The sequence below is a fragment of the Melanerpes formicivorus genome, unplaced genomic scaffold (assembly GCF_026170545.1).
Source record: "Melanerpes formicivorus ecotype bairdi unplaced genomic scaffold, bMelFor1.0.p_v2 SCAF_15, whole genome shotgun sequence".
Lineage (NCBI taxonomy): Eukaryota > Metazoa > Chordata > Aves > Piciformes > Picidae > Melanerpes > Melanerpes formicivorus.
The window spans coordinates 2849862-2859743 of NW_027142367.1; the positions used below are offsets into that span (position 1 = coordinate 2849862).

Sequence of the window (9882 nt, forward strand, 5' to 3'; positions counted from 1 at the left end):
TCTTTTTATATCTAGTTCACATTATAAATAGATAGCACACATTTTTGACTTTTAAAATAGTCTGATATTCTAAGACCCAAAACAGGTCTGTGTCTCAGAGTTCAGCACATGCAGTGTTTGTGTCAAATGATCTTTCACTCTTGCAAGTTTACATTGGGAAAATAAAGGTTTACTAAAATTTTGAGAGTTGCTGGGAAAAAACCCAACAGCACAACCACACCTGATTTCCTTATCTCAAGCATCCCAATAAATTTTAGCAAAATACATTTTCACTAAATGTATGTTGATGTATTTCACATTCTACTTGACATGCAAGGAAATCAATTAACTGTTGTCTGTTAGAACTGTCATTTCCCTAACTCATGAACAGCCAGTCTATAACAGCATATCAACAGGAAAAAAGCCGAGCTTACACATCAGCCTTAGCAGCTGGCCATAAAACCTCACTTCAAAAAGACGACAAACCCAAGTTGAACTATAATGCACAACGTAAAAACAGAATAAAGAGCTCAGACCTTAAACCAAAATGTTTTATTGTCTGAAGCTGAAAGAATTGACACATTGTTAATATTCCATATTGTGCTTTGCTCCTGCTTTTATCTTCAATAAGGGATGACAGTGTTACAAACTTCTGGAAGAGGTTGAGCACTGTCACTTTTATCAAATGTGGTATCAGCATTTTTCTTTAGTGCTTTTGGAACAGTGCTAACTGCTCTGCCTTGGATAGGAAGTGACTTGACTGCTCGCTTTGTACCAGCACTCTGATTCTTGCAGTGAAATTTGAGGGAGCACTGAGAAAACTAATAAAACACTTGGAAGACAGGGAAAATGCCTATATGGGATGTGTATAAAGAAAAAAGTAGCTGCCTTTGAGTGTATTCCGTTATTGGTTTGCCTTCTTTGTCAGTATATCCCATTTCCAAGTACTGAATCACTGTGTATGTTGAAATCCTTTAACTGCAGGCTCCCAGAACAATTCTTCAAGACTGGAAAATGAAGGACTGAGCTAGTGGATGAATAATAAGCTGGCATTTCTCAAATTTGACTCTCCAGTGGATAACCTTTTATCTGGAGCTCTCCTTTAAGTTGCATTTAATACTACTATTTAATGTAACTTAATTAGCAGTTAAAGGCGTTAAGATAAAAAACCCGTTACGTTAAGTAAGGAAGTCACAAATTCTCTCTGTGTAACAGCTGTCAACAAAGTAACCCTGTGAAGAAGGAATTAGCTGTACATCTTAGCTATGCATAGTAGCTGGGGCTATATGACCTGGTTTTCTGTAATTAGGTGACTGTCTTACTGTAAATCATGTACAGTGCATGCCAGGCTTTGCTTTGCACAGGCATCCTTACTGCTAATTTCACGCAGCAACCAGATCATGCAGAAACACAAGAAAGAAGGCTTCCAGTTTTCTTTTTTGATCCATAGGTTAGAAGAACTCATCCCTGTGATATGTATTTCAGGAACATAAATGTTGAATCTCAGTGGATACTTGGGGAAAATTCCTTGCACAGCAAGGTAAAAGCACTAGTAATTCTTCAGTAATTTGATGTATGTCATTTACTGTTGTATTCCTTCATGTTTATATACAGTCAGGGAAAATGCTGTAATTTTGCATAACAGATTGGAAACAAAATAAATGTAAAGCTACCAGACACATGCATGTTACGTGTGATGCTAATGTTTCTTAAAAGAGGAGATATGCACAGAAGCAATTCCCCAAATATATGTGTGTTTTGTGCCATGGCGCTAAAGAAATCTCTGATGACTGAGTTACAAAAGGAAAATCAAACAGTACGAGAGCTTGTGTTACAGTGATTGCACCTCCAGGTGAACACAGTAGATTTGACTGGAAATAAGATACCTGAAGTGCTTATGTGTTGGAGTTTGAAGAGAAGCTAGTGATACACTGACTCCCCAAAGCCTTGGTTGTGGTAATCATGGGTTGAACAAGTAAGAGAATGAGTGGGATGCCATGGGTTAAAGCAGCCTTTCAGCTGGGGAAGCACTGATGAAGGCAGCTCTGTGTGTGTGTGTGATAAATTGCAGTGGTAATTTAATGCCTCCTTTGATAAAACAGCACTCTCTTTTTGACCAAAAAGTTGCAGATTTATTGTGGACACTCAGGTGGACTTTTGGTGTACTATACGGTAAGGAGGTATGTGAAATTTTTGCTGTTTAAAAACATTTATGTCCAGCATTTGATCTTAGATCTGGTACTCTTTCACAGTCTTACGGAAGTCAGGATATTTCAAGTAACAGAGACTACAATTTGGTTCTTCCAAAAACATTCATAGTAAATAGCAAAACCAATCTGTGCATTTTCAACAAAGGAATTAAGATTCAAAAGCGTCAAGCCAGATACTATGACTGTGGTGGGAAACAGAGTAGAAAAGGAAGCTTCAATCAATAGTCCTCTCTGTACCTTTTGTGCATGCTTCAGTAGTTCTCCTTCAATTCTTCTGTATTAAGCCACTTTGTAAGATTAGGACAGATGAGTAATTATAGCTAAAACTGAAAACCCACTAGGATTAGGTGAAAACTTTCCTAATCTCTTCCTACTCCTACAGTGATACTATTTAATGCATTTTTCCTTGAAATATGCATATTCCCTGAAATAGCCCAGAGTGGTGATCCTGATCCTGTCTGCTGCAGCTCTGTGTGTACCTAGGGCTTCATAGCACCTATCTCAGCTTATTGAACCCACTTATGTCCTCATTTAATTGCTTATTTTCAATGGAATTTCAGTAGGATTGCAATCACTGGAACAACTTGGAAAGATTTGAATTTATTCTGAGCTCTGGCTTTCAAGTAAAAAAAAAAAAGCTGCAAAGGGCCATTAGGAGGACATCATTTTGTTTCTGGCCAGAATCTGTGTTTTGGCATTTTTGGTTTCTTTATTTTCTGTTTATTTTTTCCAACAGCCAGAGCAACTGGAAAAGATTTCCATGTAATTGGGAAACATTCTATCCCAGCACATCTCAAAGATGAGCAGAATGGGAACATCTTGCAGCATGTATTGGTAAGTCACAGAAACACTGCTCCTCCAACATCAGATTCTGCTAAGTCCTCTTGTGCAACACATCTTGCCCCAGAGATGATGCCACCGATTTCAAATAAGTAATTATGTTTATTAATATAATTATGTTAGCACAAGAGCTCTCTCTAGTGGAGCCAATGATGCTTTACTGGTTATGTTGCTCGGACTGAAAAAGAGTAGAAATAGGTAATCCTGCTGTCTCCCACATGCCACTCATGTCAGAATGTCACAAAGAATATACAGAATGCTGTGACTGCAAAATACTTTAAGAACATAATTTGCAAAAGAGGATGGAATGAAATCTTTGCCACTCATAGAATCATAGACTCATAGACTCATAGAATCATAGAATCATTAGGGTTGGAAGGCTCAAGGATCACCCCCCTTACATGGGCAGGGACACCTCACAATAGAGCAGGTTGCTCACAGCCACATCCAGCCTGGCCTTAAAAACCTCCAGGCATGAGGCTTCCATCACCTCCCTGGGCAACCTGTTCCAGTGTCTCACCACCCTCATGGGGAAGAACTTCTTCCTAACATCCAAACTGAATCTACCCATTTCTAGGTTTGTTCCATTCCCCCTAGTCCTATCACTACCCGACACCCTAAAAAGCCCCTTACCAGCTTTCTTGCAGCCTCCTTCAGATACTGGAAGGCCACAATTAGGTCATCTCAGAGCCTTCTCTTCTCCAGACTGAACAGCCCAAATTCCTTCATTTTGTCATCACAGGAGAGGTGCTCCAGCCCTCTGATCATCCTTGTGGCCCTTCTCTGGACACATTCCAGCACCTCCAGACCCTTCTTGTAATAGGGGCTCCAGAACTGGATGCAGTACTCCAGGTGGGGTCTCACCAGAGCAGAGTAGAGGGGGAGAATCACCTCCCTCGACCTGCTGGCTATGCTTCTCTTGATGCAGCCCAGGATGTGTTTGGCTTTCTGGGCTGCAAGTGCACACTGGTGGCTCATGTTGAGTTTCTCATCCCCCAGCACCCCCAAGTCCTTTTCTTCAGCGCTCCTCTCAAGCCAGTCCCTGCCCAGCCTATATTGTTGCCTGGGATTGCTCTGACCCAGATGCAGGACGTTGCACTTGGTCTTGTTGAACCTCATGAGGTTGTCATGGGCCCACCTCTCCAGTATGTCAAGGTCCCTCTGGATGACATCTCTTCCCTCCAGCATGTCTGCCGCACCACACAGCTTGGTGTTGTCAGCAAACTTGCTGAGGGTGCACTCACTAGTATCATTGCACTCAGCAGAGCCTGGATTTTTCTGAAGCCCTCCACGACTGTTCAAGAAGAGCCTAAGATTGCTTCTGGACATCAAATTACACTTGTCCAGTCTTTTTTCCCCCTACTCTTATTTCTGAGATATGGTGACTAGAAATGGACATAACATAGAATGTATCGATGTTGTGTCTGTTTCATCAGAAAACAATGACATAGTGTTGCATTTATGCCTCTCATCCTGCTCCTTAAAGAACAGCCCAAGCTCCACTATTGTGCCAGGTGCAGGACCTTTCTAGTAATCATTCTAAGTAGAGAAGTTCCAGAGACAAGTGGTGCATCCAAACTGCCTTTTCTTTCAGCTGTGTGGCTGGGCTTATATATTTAAAATAAAGCAGACATCAAGAGAAGAATCTTAGAGAGTTGTGAAATGTAATATCTAACTTTAGATTAAGCAAACATTGATTCTGTTGACTTTCTGTTTAATTTGTATCCACAGGTAGTGGTGTCGAGGGTTGAGGGGAAGGCCTCAGCCTTCTCCCCCCCACAAAGTGAAGGGAAAAAAACCACAGCTAACCACAGCTGGATGAGCAAAGGAATGTGCTATATTCACAAGCTGTTTAGGAAATGCAGGGGGATATATACACAATTTACAGTATTTACACAGAAATACACAGAAATATACAGCAAAATAACGCAGGAATGAGATTCCACTCCTCCTGGAGGAGGGTTCCCCCCCCTGTACCCCTTTCTCTCCCCTTTTTCCCCAGAGAGGGTTAGAAAGAGAGAAAGGGAACAGTTGTTAATTAAAAGCAGTTATAAGTTAGAGCAAAATGTTATTAGATTTTTGCAGGCCTCACGCTTATCAGTCCAAGGTCAGTCTGGCAGAAAGCCCAGAAGCCACAAGCTGTGAAAGGAGAAGGGAAAAGTGCAAGACTGCCCGAAGTCTCTGCTGGACTCAGAGCTCAAATCTGTAATCTCTCAATCCACCAATGAAATTAGTTTAGACCTGTCTTTTGTTTATAAAACATTCAACCATAGTGTCCCTTTCTTAAAGGCACAGCCTCAAACGGTCACAAGTGGGTAAGGAGAAAGGAAAATTTAAGACAGTGCTTTTGGAGAGAGCAAGAAGTAATTTACAAAAGGTCTCCTCCCTTTTGTTTTTAAATGAGTTTTTGGATTTTGATGTGTTTGGCTTTTGTAACTACAACTATTTTCCCCTTAGATGTTCAGAACCCACTTACAAGACCCAAGAAACAAACTCATTTTGCTACAGAAACTGTACAACTGACTAGTGAAAACAGCATATTTCTATGATGGTATGTGGTTAACAGGGAAGTGTCCCAGGGTTTAATGCAAGATCATAGAATCATAGAATTGTTAGGGTTGGAAAAGACTTCAAGGATCATCTAGTTCTAACCCCCCTGCCATGGGCAAGGACACCTCACACTACATCAAGATGCTCAGAGCCACATCCAGCCCAGCCTTCCAAACCTCCAGGGATGGGGCTTCTACCACCTCCCTGGGCAACCTGTGTTTTAGCAAATTTATTTATGTTGATGAATAGTGGGATGACAAAATCTGCAGCAGTCAATTATTTGCATTAGTTCCCATCAGGAAAGGTTATGAAAAACTAGGTGAGCCATGAAGTGTGGAGTAGTTGAGGAAGTTGAGTTAAACCACACTGGGAGGAGTCATTGATGATCTGGATGAGGGGATTGAGTAAGTCATCAGCAAATTTGCAAATGACACCAAGTTGGAAGCAGATGTTGATCTCTTAGAGGGTAGAAGGGCTCTGCAGAGGGATCTCGACTGACTGGACAGATGGTCAGCTGTCCAGGGAGGTGGTGGAGTCACCATCCCTGGAGGTGTTCAAGAGGGGATTGGACGTGGCACTTGAAACCATGGTTTAGTCACGAGGTCTTGGGTGACAGGTTGGACTTGATGATCTTTGAGGTCTCTTCCAACCTTGGTGATTCTGTGATTCCTTGAGTCAGGGCAGTCATATATCTTGGTTACTCCCTTATCTTCCCTTCAGATCAGGTAAAGAAATGTAGACCTGCATCCCAAAAAGTCCTTGCACCAGTCTAAATGCAAGGAGTTAAAAACCCTTCCCCTGAAGTGAAAAAGAAACGGTTAAGGAGGCTTATGATGAGGGCATAAAATGCAAATGACTGAGGGCCTTCTGCTGACTTTGTGGCTTACTCAGCGCCACCAGAACAGGCATATATTGTGCAAAGGATCAAAGGATTTGCAGCCTATCATAAATATAAGTAATTATGCACTGTTCTTCAAAGAGGTCCATGATTGATTGTCATGTTTTTTGGTTTGTTGGGGTGTTTTGTTTGTTTGTTTTAGTTTTTCTTTGGTTTGGCTTTGGTTTCAATAGCAAAAAGAAGGTCCATCTTTTTAGACAGTGACCTGGTTGAACACCAGGGACTTGTAATAAAAGCCAAATCTTTTGAAAGAGAAGCATGCATTTCCTTCCCTCACAGCTTCTCCCACATTCTCTTCATGGGCCTGCTCCATGACTGAACTTGTGCTGAAGCAACCATCTAACAACAGCAAGTAATTTTTTCGAGCAGCCTGTCTGAGGAAAGGCAGAATCACAGAAGGTAGAGGTTGGAAGTGACTTCTGGAGTCCCAGTCTGCTACTATCGTAATGACCAAGGCAAAAGTTCTTGTTAAAGACGACAGAGATTGGAGTTAATACAGCTGACCAATATGATCGAGTATTGTTCCTTTATTGTTCCAGTATTGTAGGACTATAGTGTGAATATAGCACAGCAAAGTAAAGCAAAGAAGAAGGGAAAGGAAAGGCAGAAGTGCGTAGCAAGGGAACTACTACAACTTATATAAACTTGGAGTGCCTTGTTGGCATAGCTTCATTGGTTCCTTCTGAGTGACCACACATTGCACTATTATAGATTATTGGTCCAACTACTAATGACACAACGAGGTTGTTGATGCAGGTGCATGTCCTGTTGTCCCAAGATACCTTTCTGTGTTTATAGCTACCAGCATCCTGTTTTAGTAACATGCTGCAGGCACAGCACTCTTGCTACACTGCTAGCTGGCTCTGCACTTATGCTGAGCATGGCCTACCACTATGTCAGGCTCTAGGCCTGCACTGCCAGATTGCTCACACTGCTCGTCGCTGGCATTGCCACATCTCGTTCCCTTTTTTCTGTGGCCATGTTGTTTCAAGAAACAAATGTGTTACCGAGAATCTAACAGAAAGCATTATGAGCAGCTGAAGAAACGTAACTAAGACTAATCTGGTTTAGAGGAGCATTACTACTGGTGAGGAGGAGAAGAATGTGGCATGTCTGTCCATCCTGTTTGAATCTGACAGGACTCTCAGGGGGAAGGCTGTTTCTCTCTAAGACTGAACACACTGATATGGGCATGACTTGGAATTGAAACTTTAAGTGTTCAAATTGTTACTTTTACACATTTGCTTCTTCAATAGTTGTTCACTTCAGATGTGCTGGCATCTGAACAAAAGCGGGCTGCCTTCATGCCTGCCTTCTTTTATTACTTTTCTCCTTTGGTTTGTGCAATACAGAATCACCATCCCTGACTGCGACAGATAAATTTCAGATTTCACTAGGTTGAACAGTTAGTGCCTCAAGTGTTTTATTCATGGGCACCATACGCAAAATGTGAGTAGCTTCTCCCACTGTGAAAGGGTGATGTTATGTTCAGAACTGCCAAAGTTACTTGAATTTGACTTAGCTGTGTTTTCAGGTGAACTTAGAAATAAATGGAGAGCTGAGAAAAGCAGCTACATGTTAAATACATAGTATACCTGTACTTTTAATTCTTTTAGGTCAAAAATTATTCAAATGCATTCACAGTATTTTTGATTGAAAGAATTTGTAATTGGATTTCCAAACATGCTGCTTTCATCTTGGGCAGTACAATATGCACTTTGATAATAACATGGCTATGTCATTAGAAAGAAGTACATTTACTAGTTTAGGCATAAAATGAAATACTGAAGAAGACAATAAAATGCTTTCTAACATAATGCACCTTATTTTTTATTGTATTCAATAGAGGCATGATGAATAAGTAATCTTGAAAGTGCATCAGAAGTACACCTTGACTGATCTCTTCGAGGTGTTGAGATTTCAGTGCTATTGAGATTATTCACAATATCACTTTAATTCCTAATAAAGTGGATAGAACTTTATAATGGATCAAAATACGTGCCTGCTACCTGCTTGGATCATCCACTGGAAGAGGGAACCTTCCACCTTGTAAAAGTAATCCAAGACAGGAGGGAAAGAAATTAAAAGATGATGAAAAGTAACCTCTTCAAATTGAATTACTTTTAAAGTATAAAGCCCACAAATAACAATTTCTTTATTTTCACCTATTCACACTCTTTTACTAGTAACTATATCTCTATCAGCTGTTCTGGGCATTAGTTACATTTCCCCCTATATTTAATGTTATCTCATGTAAATTAGATTTGCTGCAAACTAATCTGGTCTAGGTAGTAAACGTCACTGCTTGAATTATTTTAATCATTCTTTTTTTTTTTTTTGAGTCTCTAGCATTTATGCAATTACCAGTGCTAGTGGGATTCTCCTCTCCCTGCCCCCATGAAATCAGAAAAAATTAAATCCAAGGAATCTAAATAAGCTCTACAGTTTTTTTTTTTCTAGCCTGTTTTTTCTTTTTTTTTTTCCTTTACTAGGAGAAAGAGAAAAGTGCTTTATTTGCTTTTAAGATAGCCACAATTTAAAATGTAATATCAGAACATAAGTAATTTTACTGCTAATAAGAGCACTTCTTATATTCACAGGAAATTCTTGAAACTGGATGATTTTGCAACTTCAAAGACAATAGCAAAACCATCTTGAAGGTCTCTTCTAACCTGGCCCTATTCTATTCTATTCTATTCTATTCTATTCTATTCTATTCTATTCTATTCTATTCTATTCTATTCTATTCTATTCTATTCTATTCTATTCTAAGGAGTATCACAACATAGAGCCTTGTATTTGTTCCAGTTTTTTTAATCTGCATCAGTATTTTGGGTTTTGTTAATGTCAATAATATCCTTTCTCCAAGGACTGATGAAACATGAAAATAATTGTGGATTCATTTGCACACTGAGCCTCCATATCCTGAAATATTCGTTTGATTTTCAGAATTGCACCTATTGAAACGCAAACCTTTCTGAAAGCTATACTTCCTCTGGAAAAGATTTCTCCTGAAACCTTAATGAATCAGGCAGGGATTTTTTGCCAGATATAGTATCTGACAGTTCTTTTTGGTGTGGTTTTTTCTTTTTCCCAACCAGGTTGGAAGAGACCTTTGAGATCATCGAGTCCAACCTATCATCCAACACTATCTAATCAACTAAACCATGGCACCAAGCACCCTATCAAGTCTCTTCCTAAACACCTCCAGTGATGGTGACTCCACCACCTCCCTGGGCAGCACATTCCAATGGCCAATCACTCTTTCTGTGAAGAACTTCTTCCTAACCTCCAGCCTAAACCTCCCCTGGCACAGCTTGAGACTGTGTCCTCTTGTTCTGTCACAGGTTGCCTGGGAGAAGAGACCAACCCCCACCTGGCTACAACCTCCCTTCAGGTAGTTTT

General features: G+C 40.4%; 1 long non-coding RNA gene across 1 annotated transcript in view; it reads left to right on the plus strand.

The window, feature by feature from the left end:
- LOC137445610 (uncharacterized) overlaps positions 1-9667 on the plus strand; it is a 35372-nt gene extending 25705 nt beyond the window's left edge. The window contains exons 2-3 of the long non-coding RNA XR_010988438.1: positions 2926-3023; positions 9579-9667. This is a non-coding gene — a long non-coding RNA (uncharacterized lncRNA). The remainder of the gene's footprint in view (positions 1-2925; positions 3024-9578) is intronic.
- Positions 9668-9882: the final 215 nt, after the last annotated feature.